The following is a 16,056-nucleotide window of genomic DNA, read 5'->3' as shown; positions in this document are numbered from 1 at the left end:
TAAAGTATTTGTAATATAAATAAGTAAAAGAATTTTTGTGATAATAGTTAAGTCACATTTTACCCAGCAATAATCATATAAGACATTGGAAACAATATGAAGTCTAATAGGAAGGATTCAAAAAAATTAGATCATAGGCTTGTGTTCTAAAACAAATTAAATGAAATTAACACCAAGGATAAATAATTTTGTTTATTTTTAACTTTACCTAAAAATAATAACATAAGATTTACAGATTATTCATGATAGGATAATATAATGCATGCTACTTGGGATATGGCATGTAAAACCTTGTGTATCTGCAAACTGCTTGTTAAAGGTCCACTTCAGGGTAAGTATACAAAGTGAAAGTCAGTGTTTAAAAACATGTATAGTATATTTCAGTGACACTTTTCTTGTACATCACAAAAGTATCAGATCTATTTTTTAAATGTCCTTCACAGCAGAGAGTTTGAGAGTTACTATGATACAACCCAAATGATGGAAGATCGGACGAGGAATAGTTGAAATACTACTACTAATAAATAAATATTACTGCTTTTACATTATGCAGTCATTGTGCTGAAAAATTTACATAGATTTATATATTTATTTCAACTATGATATTAAAAAGTAATATTATTTATAGATGTAGAACCTGAGGTTCCAAAGTATTAAATAACTCATCTGAGGTCTCAAGATGCAATATATTCAGACTAAGAAATTGAATCCAGATCTAACCCAAAATCTGGATAGTTATTCACTATTCTATTTTTGGTGTCTTTCCCAAAAACAACATGCCTTTAATGATATCTCTGATGATACTTCTAAGTGCCATAAAACCCACTTATAACCTTTACACAATCTAGAATGTGAATATTCTCAACTATAATATGAAGAGTAAAATGAGTAAAATTCTTCTAATTTTTCAGTTTCCACTATCGGTCAAACAATGGAACAGATGTTTTCACAAATATTATCTAACTTAGCCAGTAGCTAACTATAAACCCCTATGTAAATGTCTAGGGTAGCTTTGAAGGCACAAATTAAATATGCCTGTAAGTCATTGTATGTTCAACAAATATTCAACAGTTTACCTCTTCCAATCCTACCTTATAATAGAGAAACATGCAAATTGACTGCATCTCCGCTATGCCCATGATTGGGCCTGCAAGAGGCTGGGGGCGGGACTCCGGGTGGCCTATGCGGCCGTTGAGAAGACCAAGATGGCGGCGCCCAATCCTCTTAGTTCCGGGGGTCCCTGGGGCCGATCGCCACCTGGGGGGGGCATGGCCGGGTGGAGCCGGGCGCTCCCCGGGGGTCCCCGGGGCCGATCGCCACCCGGGGGGGGCGTGGCCAGGCTGAGCCGGGCTCTCGCCACCTGGGGGGGCGTGGCCGGGCCGAGCCGGGCGCTCCCCGGGGGTCCCCGGGGCCGATCGCCACCCTGGCCTAAATGGCTGGTGCTGAGAGGGATCAATGGGTCCAGCGGAAGGAGCGGGTGGTAGTTGACCACCAAGGGCATCTGCAGCAGCAGGATGCAGAGCTCGGGTCCGAGTTCTCCAGGTTGGCCTCAGTGGGGTCCGCGTCGCACCCATAGTGGCCGAGTGGGGACGCTGGCATCGTAGCCCCAGCATGAGGCCAGCTTCCCAAGCCAGGCTGCGGAGGGAGGGAGGGCCTCTGGGCTGGGAGCACTCCCCCACCCCAGTGGACAGGGCACAGAGAGCGAGCAGCGGAGAGCTACTAGGGGTGGTGGGTGTGGTGGCCTGGCTTCCAAGAGGCTGGCTTCAGCTGCTGTGGCCTGCGCTGAGGTGGCTGGTGGTGGGGGCAACTGCGGGGGCGCATCCGAGGCTGGGGCACTGGGAGACGTGGGACTGCAGTCCAGAAAGCGAGGCTCCAGAGGACCTGGTCACAGACCCCCGGCATTGAAGCCGCCTCCTACAAGATGTATCCTAGCCTAGGTGTGTGGGAAGCAGGTTCAGGAACCTCTCCCTTTGCGGCGCCAGAGCCCAGGCCTGCCAGCGCCCCAGAGGAGACCCCCGCCAGGATCGGGGGCGTGACCGGCCTCCAAACCGCCCGCAGCCCTAGCCCAGGCCTGACAGTACCCCAGAGGAGACCCCTGCCAGGATTGGGGTTATGGCCAGCCTTCAAACTGTGGCGGCCCCTAGCCCAAGGAGGCCTCCTGGCCGAGGACGCCTGAGTCTGTTCTTGACCTAGGGCCGGGCTCTCCCCGCAAGGGACTCAGAAGCCGCCAGAGTCTAACTGCCAGTCTCTGGGAGTGCATCCACTGTCCACCAAAAAGTAGGGCCATCAAACCATTCAGTCTCAGTGCAGGCACAGGTCCGTGGCTGACGGGGTGGAGGCCAGACCAAAACAAAACAGCAGAAACACCCTGCCCACCTGGGCGGGTACTGCTGTAGTCCACGTGGCCTGGGCAGTGTAGAAAGCGCTACCTTCTCCCAGGTCCTGTGCTGGCACCGCCGCCTCGCTCACCCTCAAGCCCCACTGAGTCCTGACAGCAAAGTGTGTGGGGCATTCTGCAGGAGTTGTGCTGTTCTGGGTGCTTTTGCCCAAAGACACACTTTGGGATGAATTCAGAGCCACATCTCATTTCCCATGAGACTGGAAGAACCATGTAAAAGGATTTTGACAAAAGCTTTCCACATCTCTGTTTATTCTTTTGAATCCATAAAACGACCTTAAAAAAAGCATTCGGGCCACCTAAGAAAGAATGCACTTTCTGGCCAGAGCACGCAGGATTCTTTTGCCCAACAGGTTAAAGGGAGCAGAGCTGGCACAGTGGGAATGGCCCTGGTGCCCTATGAGGAGACCGGGGGAATGGGGTTGCCGAAATTCCACAAGCCTCTTGCCACCTTCTCCTTTGCAAACCACACCATCCAGATCCACCAGGACTGGAGGCAACTGGGAATCACAGCCGTGATTTGGGACATGGTAAGCAAATCTTGAGGGGGCCTCTGAAAACATCTGCAATTGATTATAAGACTGGTCTTTATTTAAAAAGAAATAAAAGAACAGCTTTGTTGAGATATAACCCATATACTGTACATGTCACCTAAAGTGTACAATGAACTGGTTTTTTAAAGTAAATTCAGAGTGGTACAACCATCACCATGCTCAATTTTTAAATATCTTCATGACCCATCCCCTCCAAAAAAAACTTCTACCCACTGGAATCACTTTCCTGATCATCTTACCCAAAATAGATTTAAAGGTGGGTAAAGGAAAGTTGAGGGAAGTTAAAACACTGCACAAAGGATATTGTAAGATGACAAAGCCCAAAGTGAAGATCATGTGTTTTCTTTAAAAAATATATATTTTTAAAATGTCAGAAAGGGAGAGGGAGAGAGAGATAGAAACATCAATGATAAGAATCACTGATCAGCCGAAACCGGTTTGGCTCAGTGGATAGAGCGTCGGTCTGCGGACTGGAAGGTCCCAGGTTCGATTCCGGTTAAGGGCATGTACATTGGTTGCGGGCACATACCCCGGTGGGGGGTGTGCAGGAAGCAGCTGGTCGATGTTTCTCTCTCATTGATGTTTCTAGCTCTCTATCCCTCTCCCTTCCTCTCTGTGAAAAATCAATAAAATATATTAAAAAAAAAAAAAAAAAAGAATCACTGATCAGCTGCCGCCCACAGGCCCCCTACTGGGGATTGAGCCCGAAACCCAGGCATGTGTTCCCCTGATCAGAATCAAACCTGGACTCTTCAGTCCACAGGCCTATGCTCTCTCCATTAAGCCAAACTGACCAGGGCCATGTGTTTTCTTCAAGTTCTGCGTGGTTGTAATGGTCCCCAAATCTATACTAATAAAAGGGTAATATGCTAATTGGAGTGGTTGTCTTCCGGACATCTTTCCAGACAAAGCCGCAGTGGCTACAAAGGCCAAGGCTCAGGCAGCCATAACCAGATGCAGTGGCAGCAGCATTGGGGTTATGGGGGTGGTGCCTCCAGAGGGAGGCCAGACTGGGGGCCAAGGCACAGACAGTTTGGGGTGATCAGGCTGATAGGGGAGGGCAAGGTAGGGGCAATCAGGCTGGCAGGAGATCAAGGTAGGGGCGAGCAGGCAGGCAGGCAGTGGGGTTAGGGACAATCAGGCAGGCAGGCAGGTGAGTGGTTAGGAGCCAGCGGTTCCGGATTGTGAGAGGGATGTCCGACTGCTGGAAGTTGGACATCCCCTGAGGGGTCCCAGATTGAAGAGGGTGCAGATTGGGCTGAGGGGCACACCCCCCCACCCCCCCTTCCCCCAGTGCACGAATTTCGTGCACCGGGCCTCTAGTTTGATATAGGATTCCTTCTACAAACTTAGTTAAAATCTGATAGCATGGAGTTGAGAAATAATTGTTGAAATCAGAATATATTCATTAGAGGTATATAAAATGTTCAAATATTTAATAGGTCCTTTGATCTCATACTTTCCACACTTCACAACTGTAAAAAAAATAAGTTTCTGGCCCTAACCGGTTTGGCTCAGTGGCTAGAGTGTCGGCCTGTGGACTGAAGGGTCCCAGATTCGATTCCAGTCAAGGGCATGTATGGGTTGCGGACACATTCCCAGTAGGGGGTGTGCAGGAGGCAGCTGATGGATATTTCTCTCTCATCGATGTTTCTAACTTCTATCCCTCTCCCTTCCTCTCTGTAAAAAAAATCAATAAAATATATTTTAAAAAATAAGTTTCTGTAGTTTACACTATCCACTCTATAGTATTTAGTTATAGCAGCACAAAATAAGTAAAAACAATTCCAAGTGCTATTTTTTTAAGCTTATCCAAAATGTGACAAATTTCTTATGGGCAATAGATGGCATGTTTTTAAACTTAAAATCAGCTCTTGTCTTATGAAAACTGCATCTTTTGATTTTTGTAATTATATAATTACAGTTCTTTTTCTGTAATTTATTCCTACGGGATCATATCCAAGGAGTGAATTAAATCAAACTCTGTGGTTTAGTGTTTTTCTCTTAATTAATATAGGAATGCACACCCTTCAGCTAAGTGTAAAACTGAAGAGCATGGACACGGGGAGGCGGGGAGTGACATTTCCAGACCAGCATCCTCCAAGAGCTTGTGGTCTAAGTCGGTGACCAGAGGGTGCTCTGGGCAGGACCATGCAGTGCAGACTCTGGTGAGGAGGGACAAAAAGAACAGTCACAACAGGACTGCAACCCAGCATGAGTTTAGTGGCTTCTAGTGTCACACTCCGCTTGATGAAGTTGAACAGCCCATTGGTGGGAGACTCATGAGAGATCACTGGGTTGCTTCCATCAAGTTCAGACTCAATTTTATTAGCCAGCTTCTTTCTCAGCTCCACTTCCCATGGGTCAAAGCTTTTGATGTCCCAGATGATGCCCCGAATGAAGATCTTGTGTTCATACATGGCAATCAAGGCTCCAAAAATGAATGGTTTGAGCTTGGTGAACACAGTAGAGCTGGTTGGATGAATTCCTTCAAAGACCTGGTGCTACAAATACTTCTATATGGGTTTCTGAACTCTTTCCTGAAGCCTGGAGCTCCTTCTGAGCCTCCTCTGTCAATGTCCTCATCAGGGCCTCAATCTGGGCCAAGAAGTTGCCCAGGAGAATCTTGTCATGCAGACCCTTCCTTACTGGTTGTTGGGTCTAGACTAGGATGAGGAAGTCACAGGATATCATCTTGGTGCCTCAATGGATGTTTTGGTAAAAGGCATGCTGGCCATTGGTCCCTGGCTCCCCACACACTATGGGGCCTGTCAGATAATCCACATCATGCAGAATTTGGTTATGCACAAGTAGACAACAAAGCAGTGTAGGCACTGGTTATAGGGCAGTATGGCATGCATCTCACACCAAAGGCCATTGAAGTACCAGATACCCAGCAAAGCTAGCAGGATGGGGGTGTTCTTCTCTAGGGGTGTCATGCAGAAGTGCTAGTCCATCCAGTGATCCCCCAAGAGCAGCTGCTTGAAGTTGTCAAATTCTACCTGGAGGGCAATAGAGCATCCAATGGCTGACCACATCTAGCAGCATCCTCCTACCCAATTCAAGAACTTCAACATGTTTTGAGGGTCAATTCCAAACTCCTTCACTTTAGTTGTGTTGGTAGACAGGGCAACAAAGTGCTTTGCAATAGCAGAAGGATCCTTGGCCAAAGGAGAAGCCACTCCTTCCCCGTCTCTGCCTTCCTGATGGTCTCCTGGTGGTAAAGGTCTTGGAAGTGATGAGGAACAGGGAGGACTCAAGAGTTCATGGTGGCCAGGGTTTGGGCAATGTGAGGCCCATCAATGATTGAGATAAACCAGACCCGGGGACCTCTTGAATAGTACAGTTCAAGGGCTTCAGTTACCATGAGGGGCCCCAGGTCAGAGCCATCGATGCCGATGTTATTGATGTCTGTGATGGGCTTGCCTGAGTATCCCTCCCAGTCACCACCTCTGGTGTATTTGCAGCAGAACTTCATCTTCTCCATGACCCTGTTGACCTCTGGCATCTCATCCTTGCCATCTACCAGAATGGGTATGTATGACCCATTCCACAGGGCCACATGAAGCACTGCCCGATTCTCGGTGATATAAAAATTGGTAGAAGGCATGCTGGCCATTGGTCCTTTTCACCATTGAACATGAGCTCCCAGGTGGCCTCCACATCCCTGGATTTGGCCAGGTTCACCAGCTTCTGCAAAAACCTTCCATTGGAGTAACCCACCAGTATAGGCCAATGTTGGTACTGAGTGTTGAGCTGAAACTTTCCTTGTCCCCATTCAAAAAGGCACTGCAATTTGAGGTCAGAGCCACGCTCAAGGTTACCTTCCTACAGCTTCTGGAACTGCTGATTCTTGGTGAGTGCATCATGGCAAGAGCAGCCAGTGGTGTTTCTTCTATCTTCATAACATTGAAGTTGCTCGGGAAGGTAAGAGTTCAAAAATTCAGTGTAAACTTTGCTAAATATTATATTCCAATTATGAACGTTTATAGCTAGCTATATTTTACTTGAGTGTTATACAAATTTAAAGATAATAGTCATTTTTATAGAGCTTAATTTCTACTGGGGGGGGTGGGAACCACTAATTCTATCAAATATATCATTGATGTATTCTAAGCAATTTTAATTTACTTATGTCATATTTAAGTATTCCAGGTATCATTCCTAAGAATTTAGTATATTTAGAGGGTTTTTTATGTTGCAAATAGTTTCTTTTTTAGCAAAATGTGTATGTGTCTGAATTATGTTTTTATTGTCCCATAGATTTCTCAACTTGAGAAATATATCCTTATACATTTTAGAGACCTGTAAATTTTGGCAAGACTAAAACTGGAAGTATGATTTTATACTATACTAGAGGCCCGGTGCATGAAAATTGTACATGGGGGGTGTCCCTCAGCCTGGCCTGCACCCTCTCCAATCTGGGACCCCTCGAAGGATGTCCTACTGTTGGTTTACAGGGATCAGGCCTAAACTGGCAGTTGGACATCCCTCTCGCAATCCGGGACTGCTGGCTCCTAACCACTCACCTGCCTGCTTGCCTGCCTGATTGCCCCTAACCACTCTGCCTGCCGGCCTGCTGACCCCCAACTGCCCCCCGCCACTGGCCTGCTCACTCCCAAATGCCCCCCATGCCAGTGTGCTCTCCCCCAACTGCCTCCCCTGTCAGCCTGCTCACCCCCAACTGCCCCTCCCTGCTGGCCTGCTTGCCCCCATCTTCCCTCCCCACTGGCCTGCTCTCCCCCAACTGCCTCTCTGCTGGCCAGCTCACTCCAACTGCCCCCCCCCACTGTCCTGATCACCTCCAACTGACCCCCACTGACAGGGTGAGGGGCTGATGGTTGTTTGCAAGCTGGCCAAGTCCCCCAGTGAGGACCCTCACTCCATGGGAGTGTGGCCAGCCTGGGTGAGGAGCTAAGGGCTGTTTTCAGGCTGGCCATGCCCCCCAGCAATCCAGGCTCCCAGCCCCTCCTTTTATTCTTTTCTTTCTTTTTTTTCAGTGCCTCCTTGAGCAGAGGCCAGAGCTGGCTGGAAGGAGGTATCTGGGATTTATTTATCTTCTATAATTGAAACTTTGTAGCCTTGAGTGGAGGCCAGGGCTGGCCAAGGCAGGCAGGAAGCCTGGCTTCCTCCATTGCCGGGTGCAACCCAAGCCTCCTGCTTGCTCCAGCTCCATGGACACCACCATCTTGGTTGGGCTAATTTGCATAATTGCTCCTGATTGGCTGTGGGTATAGTGGAGTGATGGTTAATTTGCATGTTTCCCTTTTATTAGTGTAAATGTAGCACACAAAAGAATGGTCTAGTTCATTCCATAAATTAATTTTTATAAACATTTTAACTATTATAAGACTTTTGGAGTAATAATTTTTAAGAGCATAGATAATGTAAGTATCAAGAAATAGGGCCTATTTTGTGTTCAAAATATGTCATTTCACTTGGTTTGATAGTATATTAATAAAAATTTATAGTAGGATTTTATTTTCTGCATTATGTAGTTATATACACATATATATTTACAGATATACAAAGTGAAATACAGGCAATTCTTTCTTATTTTTACATATGACTAAAAAGAAGAACAATATGTTTGCATGTTTTTTTTAAATCAACTTTGGGGATAGCTTACACAGATCTGAATTAATTATAGCCCCTAAGGTAATATCATGCTAGGTAACAACAGCAGTCCAATTCAGGTGGCTCATAGTCTTTGACAACTGTAATAAAGCATGCAAAAATAAGCTCTACAGAGAATTAGTTATGCCTAGGAAAATAGTTTTTGTTCTGTCTTCAATAAAAGAATTGTACCTCAGAGACTAACTCATTGTGATTAAAATGTAATGTTTTATGTTAAGCATGTGCATGGACATTTTAAAGGAGGAATTTAATTGATTGTGTGGGATTTGAGTAAAAGTAAATGCGCTTGTAAAGAAAAATGAAAAGTATAAGAAAGAAGGCATAAAATACTTTATAACGTTTTTAATTAAATGATTATAAATCCAGCAATTATTTGGAAACTTGTTTGTTACAGTCAGATCACTTTCAGACTAATCTTTAGGTGTTAAAAATCATGTTTTCAAAAGTGTAATAGTCTTAAAGTCTGTGATCAAAAGAATGCAAAAGTCATCAAAAGACGGAGTCTATGCAGTATAGAATGCTTGATGATCTCGTTTAGATAATGTAAGTAAAATTCTATTAAGTAAGAGGCAAGATCAGATGGAGATAATGAAAGCTGAAATGTGCACTTTAACGAGGTAATTGCTATAGGCCATGCCTTTCCCTCAAATAGACATGCACTGATCATTTTACATCCACAAGAGTTATCTTAGAATGCTAAGCTTTCTAGAAGTACAAAAGTATGAAGATTAGACAAATAATTTATATAACTTCTTATATCACCAGATGTTTTGTATATTTTATAGGTAGCTTTGCCTGAAATATAAAAAATATATTCATATCCCATATTTAATCACTAATCTCAATACTAAAAATATAAAAACTATGATTTTTATAGTAAAATTTGATGATAAAAAATTTTCCATTGTTTAGAGACTTTCAATATGCTTAAGAAATATAGAGCATTTTATTTTTATTTTTTGCATGTACATGATAGTTTATTATTTCAAAAATCTACTGACGTGATTTTTAGGAATTTTTATTTTTATTTTGCCAAGACATAGAATCAGTGTTATCAGACACACAGATAATTGGGTTAGGTGAGTGAAATAATCACACCACATAGAAAATAATTACAAATTGGTAAAATTCTAATAGAAATACTTTCACAGTTTATCTCAAGGTGCTTTAAAATGTTTGTATATATAGACCCCCTCTTTCTACTTCTAGTATCTAGATAAAGGAAGTAAGCCTACACAGGCAAAATGTTCACTGCAGTATTACCAGTAATCATGGAAAAATAATGTAATCTAGATATGAAACATATCTGGTTGTTTAGGTAATTATATAAAACTAGAAGCCCGGTGCATAAAATTTGTGCACTCTGGCGGGGGGGGGGGTGTTGGTCCCTCAGCCTGACCTCTGCCGCCTCGCAGTCTGGCAGCACTCACTCCTGATTGGCTGTGGGTATAGCGGAGTGATGGTTAATTTGCATGTTTCTTCCAAATTGTGGCTATTATAAATAACACTGCAATGAATATAGGGGTGCAAATATTCTTTTGAATTAATATTTCCAGTCCACAGGGAGTGGGCCTAAGCCAGCAGTCAGACGTAACTTAGTGCTGCCGCAGAGGTGGGAGAGGCTCCCGCCACCACTCTGCTCTTGCCAGCCTTGAGCCCAGCTTGTGGATGAGCAGCGCTCCCCCTGTGGAAGGGCACTGACCACCAGGGGCAGTGCTGCGTTGAGCATCTGCCCCGTGGTGGTCAGTGTGGTCGTTCCACCATATGGTCGATTTGCATATTAGCTTTTTATTATATACGATTGATTAAAATGAACCTCAGGAAGTAATTGAAATTATATTTTCAATAACACAATTACTAGCAAAATTACTTATTTTTTTGCTAAGTTAAAAAGCTAAATATACATTTGTAAACAATACAATACTAATTCTAATTATGAAAATGACTTAGATTTAGAGTAGAAATTGGCATTTTTATTAATTTATTAGAGGCCCGATGCATGAAATGTGTGCCAGAGTAGGCCTTCCTTCCCCTGGCTGCTAGCACCAGCTTCCCTCTGGTACCTGGGACCTGGGCTTCCCTCCAGCACCCGGGACCCAGGCTCCCCTCCAGCTGCCAGCAGCCACCCAGGACCCGAACTTCCCTTGTAGCCCTAGCTTCATCCTTAAGGTCATCCTGAAGGACATCTGGTCTAATTAGCATATTACACTTTTATTATTATAGACTAGAGGCCTGATGCACGAAATTCGTGCAAGGGCCTTCGCCCTGGCCCCCGCCCACTATGGCTTTTTTTGGAAGGAAAGACGTCCGGAAAGACGTCTGGTCTAAGTCGAATATTATGCTTTTATTATTATAGATAGCATCAACAGTGGTTTATGTATAAATTTCATCATATTCTTTCCTACTATTGTCTTCCATATATGATTTTTCATATTATCCAGATTTTACATATTGTTAAAAGGGAAGCAATTTTTTCTTGTAACTTGTCTTTTCTTTTAATTGAATTAATTGGGATGATGTTAATTAATAAAATTATATAAGTTTTAGGTATATAATTCTACAACACATCATCTGTATATTGTATGTTTACCACCTTGTATCAAGTCCCTTCCATCACCATTAATTCTCCCTTTACTCTCTTCTACTCCCATAAGTCTTGCTCCACTTTGTCTATTTTGTTCATTGGATTTTACAACTTAGTGAAATCATATGGTACTTGTCTTTTTCAGACTTGGCTTATTTCACTTAACATAAAACTCTCCAGGCTGATCCATGCTTTTTCAAAAGGTAAAATTTCCTTCTTTTTTATGGCTGAGTAGTATTCTACTATGCAATTGTACCATGGCTTTTTATGACCCAGTAGTTGTACTTGTGAGACATATGCAAAGAAACTGGAAATACTAATTCAAAAGAATGTTTGCACCCCTATATTCATTGCAGTGTTATTTACAATAGCCAAGATTTGGAAGCAGCTCAAGTGCCTATCAGTATATGAGTGGATGCAAAAAAAAAGCTGTGGTATATTTACGCTTTTGTAAATTTCTATATCTAAATTGAAGTGGGGGTTTTATTTTTTTATTCTATTTTAAACTCAGCTTTTAGACAATATGGACCAAGTAGTGTCTTAAAGTATGAATTTACCCTTAATCCTTCTCTTTGGGATTCAGATCTCCACTTATCCCTCTTATTCTTCTGAGTATTGGGGTGGGTAGAAGGAAAAGAGTTTGTTTTCCCCCTTGACTTAATGATTCTTATTTCACCACACCTTCCATTGGCTGAGTACTGTTCTAAGTTTTGGGGAAAACATGAGGAACAGACAAACACACAACTCCTTAGGCTCACGGAGAAAGTAGCCATCAAACAAATTATCCCATGAATCATACAAAATACACACTCAGGTGGATGTTGGATGGGAAGAAGCAAACATGCTCTGGTTCAGATACTGATGATTGACTCTGGAGAGCATTCCCTCAGATGGGAGGAAGTAGGGATGGGTGATGAGCAGGTCTGGTCATAGAGTATTTGAAATGTGGAGATTGTCCCAAGGCAGACACTGACAGGTACCATACTATGGTTCTAGCAATTGTGAATGCGGGCTCTCACATTCACAAGAAACTAAAGCACTAACTTAGACCCCTATAAAGAAAATCAAGATAGCAACCTGGAGACTGGTAACACAAGTAAGAAAATAGTACTTCCTGGGGTCTCTCTTGGGGATTAAAGAATCCAAATATAAGAGTAGGAGCTGACGTGGGGCTGGACTGAGGCTTTTGGGACAGTATTCAGCTTCTGCTTTTCTACAGTTGTATTTCATTTTTAGGTTACTGGTCATCTTGGAATCCTGTGTCCTAAGTCAGGATAGTAGAAGGAAGTTGCAATGATGACCTGCCTAAGAAGGGGAAAGATGGGTAGTTTAAGTGCTTACAGAATTAAGCCTCACATGCACTGAGAACTGAGACAGGTCTGAACTTGGCAGATAAAGAAGCCAGTGTGTGGTGAAGGCCGAGGCTAGAAAATGGCACCAGGTACTAATAGGTGATAAGATGTTGTGAGGCACAAAAATCATCTTCTAAAGGTCATCTTCTCATTTTTCAGCAATAATCATTCAACTGGGAACCTTCCCGTCTTTGAGAGATTCACAAAATTTATGGCAAAGGCCTTCAGTCTCCTGGGAATGTTTAAATTTTGTGGCAATATTTTTTAAAAGACTGTGGTTATACAGGCTTAGTTTGACCAATTGTGTCCAGTAGTCAAAACCAACCAACAAAAAATATAAGATGAATTCTGAGCAGTACTGTCTGGTATCCTGCTGATGGTATCTTTAATAATAGATTGCACTAGCTTTTAGATATACATTTATTGACATAGTTTGAACATTGATATTGTTTACTTTGGCTTTACATTGTTGCAGGTTTACAAACACAAGAAACAAATATTTTTTGGAAACCACATTTTGTATATGTCACCGTTGGGGATGATACTGAATAAAGAACGACAGCAATGCTTTTGGGAAGTTGCTTTCAGCATATCAAATCATTCTCTTATTGACTATCCAGGAACAGTGATTTGATATTTTCCTTAGGGTGTCTTAATAATTTTGAGTGGCCAATAAACCATGTAAGTTAGGTTTCAAATGGGAGACGTCTATAATACTATTAAAAAAAAAATAGCCCCAGCTGGTTTGGCTCAGTGGATAGAGCATTGGCCTGTGGACTGAAGGGTCCCAGGTTCGATTCAGATCAAGGGCACATGCGCAGGTTGTGGGATCCATCCCCAGTAGGAGGTATACAGGAGGTAGCTAATCAATGATTCCCAGTTGCCTCTCATCATGGAATCTTCTCTCTCTCTCTCTCCTTCACACTTCTTCTCTGAAATCAATAAAAAATATACTTAATGAATAAATAAATAAAATCATACAAAAACAAACAAAACAAAAAAAAAACCCACAATGAAACATGTGCCATGTAAAGTCTGCCTTCTTACTGTCAGGTGTCATTCTAAAATTGTCACAAGTCAAATAATGTTACAAAAATATGAATCTATCAATGAATATTACGTGAAAAAAAAAAGTAATAAATAACAAATTCCATATTATAGTATCTCAAGTTAAAGCCAAGTTTAGGTTACCCTGTGAAATGTGTAATGTATGTTTCAGTAAAAATCTCCCTTTCCCGGGTTATTTTATAAAAGTCTATCTGCCAAATCCTGTGTCTTAGAGCTCAGCCAGTTTCCGTAAAATGAAAACAAAGTTAAACAACTTCACAAGAGACAGAAATGGCCTTTTAAGATTCATAGGAGTGTGCCCTTCTGTCTAATCTGAGCAGCCATCATGGCGAGATTGATGTGCGTTGGCGGAGAAGTGTTTCACCAGGCGGCTGTCTGCTCAGTGTTACCAGAAGGGAGCTATCTGTCTTCATTGTACTCCATTAACATGCCTCTCAGATCTATCAGGCGAATGCCTACATACCCACTTTATAAATTATTATCCGCGGCAGTTAAATATTTCCGAACTTGTTTAGGAGTATCACTCACCTGATAGCCCTTGATTTACACACAATCACCATTTTAAGCATTTTAAGTTCAAAGATTACTTAGAACTATTTCATATGCCTGCTTTAGATGAGTTTCTTCTGTTGATAGTAACCCATTAGTTTGCAGTTTATTGAGGTAAATAAAAAAAAGAGAATGCAAATTATTCACTAACAAAGGCACATTTCCTTTGAGAATTAAGTAGAGAGGATTTCATATCAATATGCCCAGAGGAATGAAATCTTATTTGTGCCCTTTCAATGCAAAAATCATTCTGAGCTGGAAGGAATGCGTTCAAGCTAACTGTGCATATTTAGAATTTTTCTTTTGTAATTAATTTTATTTAGCTCATTTACATTTTACTCACACACTGATGTACAGCAGTTCTATTTGTAGTAATAATGCTTAAAGGTCCAAAATGTTACTTTAATAATTTTTGCATGTTAATCGATAATATCTCAAATTATTGTTATTTACATAGTAAATATTCTAGTGTCTTTCTGAACTATACAGCTAACTATACATTAGATCAATTTGGCTGTGGAGATGCAAGCAGGGAAAATTATTTTCAAAATAATTAAAATAAATTTGAACTGACTAAAGTTAAATGAGTTTCAGATTTAAAATGAATTCTGTTTACTAAAGTAAATCTCCATGCTTCAGCTTGCATGTCTTTGAAAAGCAGAGGGAGTTTTTTTTATTAATCTCATTTTTAAGGTGCATAATGGTATGTAACAGAAGTAGACATTAAAATTGGAGACATTCTTCATGAATGGTGTTTGGTGTTATGTGACATTGAGTTGGCTTTAACTCCTGCCAACCATATGAATGAGTGATGTTCAGTGTCCTGTCCTAACAGCCCTGCTCAGCTCCTATAGACTCATGCCAATGGCTTCTTTGTGGAGTCAATCCATCTCTTAATTGGACTTTCTCTTTTCCTGCTGCCTTCTATATTTCCCAGCATGATAGTCTTTTCCAAAGAGCCCTTCCTTCTCATGGTGTGTCTGAAGTAAGACAGTTTCAGTTTTGTCATTTTTGCCTCCACTGATGTTTCAAGCTTACTTTGCTCTGGGACCCACTTGTTCGTCTTTCTGTCATCGCAGAGTACCTGTATCACTCATCTGATAGCCTTTGATTTACACACATTCCAGCACCATATTTCAAATGAATCATTTTTTCCCCCCTATCAGCCTTTGTCACTGTCCAACTTTCACATCTCTACATAGTGATTGGGAACACAAGGATGTGAATGATTTTAGCATTGGTCTCTAATGACACATCTTCGTGCTTTCTGATCTTTCCTAATTCTTCCATTGCTGCCCTTCCGAGTCTTGTCCTTCTCTATGATTTCCTGGCTGCTGACTCCATTTGAATTGATGAGTGAGCCAAGGTAAGCAAAATCTGTAGCAATGTCTGTGTCTTTATTGTTTGTTAAAGTTGTGTATTTCTTTTGCAGTCATGATTTTTGTCTTTGTGATGTTCAAATGTAGCCCTGCTTTGGCACTTTCTTCTCACTCTCATCAGAAGTTGTTTCACATCATTGCTCCTTTCTGCCAGTAAAATGGTGCCATTTTCATATATCAAATTATTGGTATTTCTTCCACAAAATTCAGCTCCTTCTTCCTCTGAGTCTAACTCAAATTTTTGTATGACATGGTCTGTGTACAGATTAAACACATCCTATCTAATAAAGAGGGGATATGCTAATTGACTGTCATGCCCTCAAAGATGGTGGTATCCATAGCCACAAGATGACGGCACCCAGTACCCTCAGCCCCACCAGGGCAGCAAGCACATGGCATGGCTGGGCCCGCCCCAGGTGGGTCCAACCACTGCGCACGCCTGCCTCCAGAGTCCCCCAGTCCCCTCAGCCCCCCAGCCGCCCAGGGCCAGCCTGAGGCGCAGACAAGCCTTGGATGGCGGCTGCCCAGCAGCCCA

At 42.4% G+C, this 16,056-nt stretch overlaps 1 pseudogene; it reads right to left on the bottom strand.

Annotated features, from left to right (window-relative positions):
- Positions 1-4,982: 4,982 nt before the first annotated feature.
- On the bottom strand, positions 4,983-15,216 carry LOC103289849 (glucose-6-phosphate isomerase-like; annotated as a pseudogene).
- Between the last annotated feature and the right edge of the window lie 840 nt (positions 15,217-16,056).

This window comes from Eptesicus fuscus, chromosome 3 (genome assembly GCF_027574615.1).
Source record: "Eptesicus fuscus isolate TK198812 chromosome 3, DD_ASM_mEF_20220401, whole genome shotgun sequence".
Taxonomy (NCBI): domain Eukaryota; kingdom Metazoa; phylum Chordata; class Mammalia; order Chiroptera; family Vespertilionidae; genus Eptesicus; species Eptesicus fuscus.
Note: the sequence above shows the minus strand (reverse complement) of the source record. Positions and strands in the feature narration are given on the sequence as shown.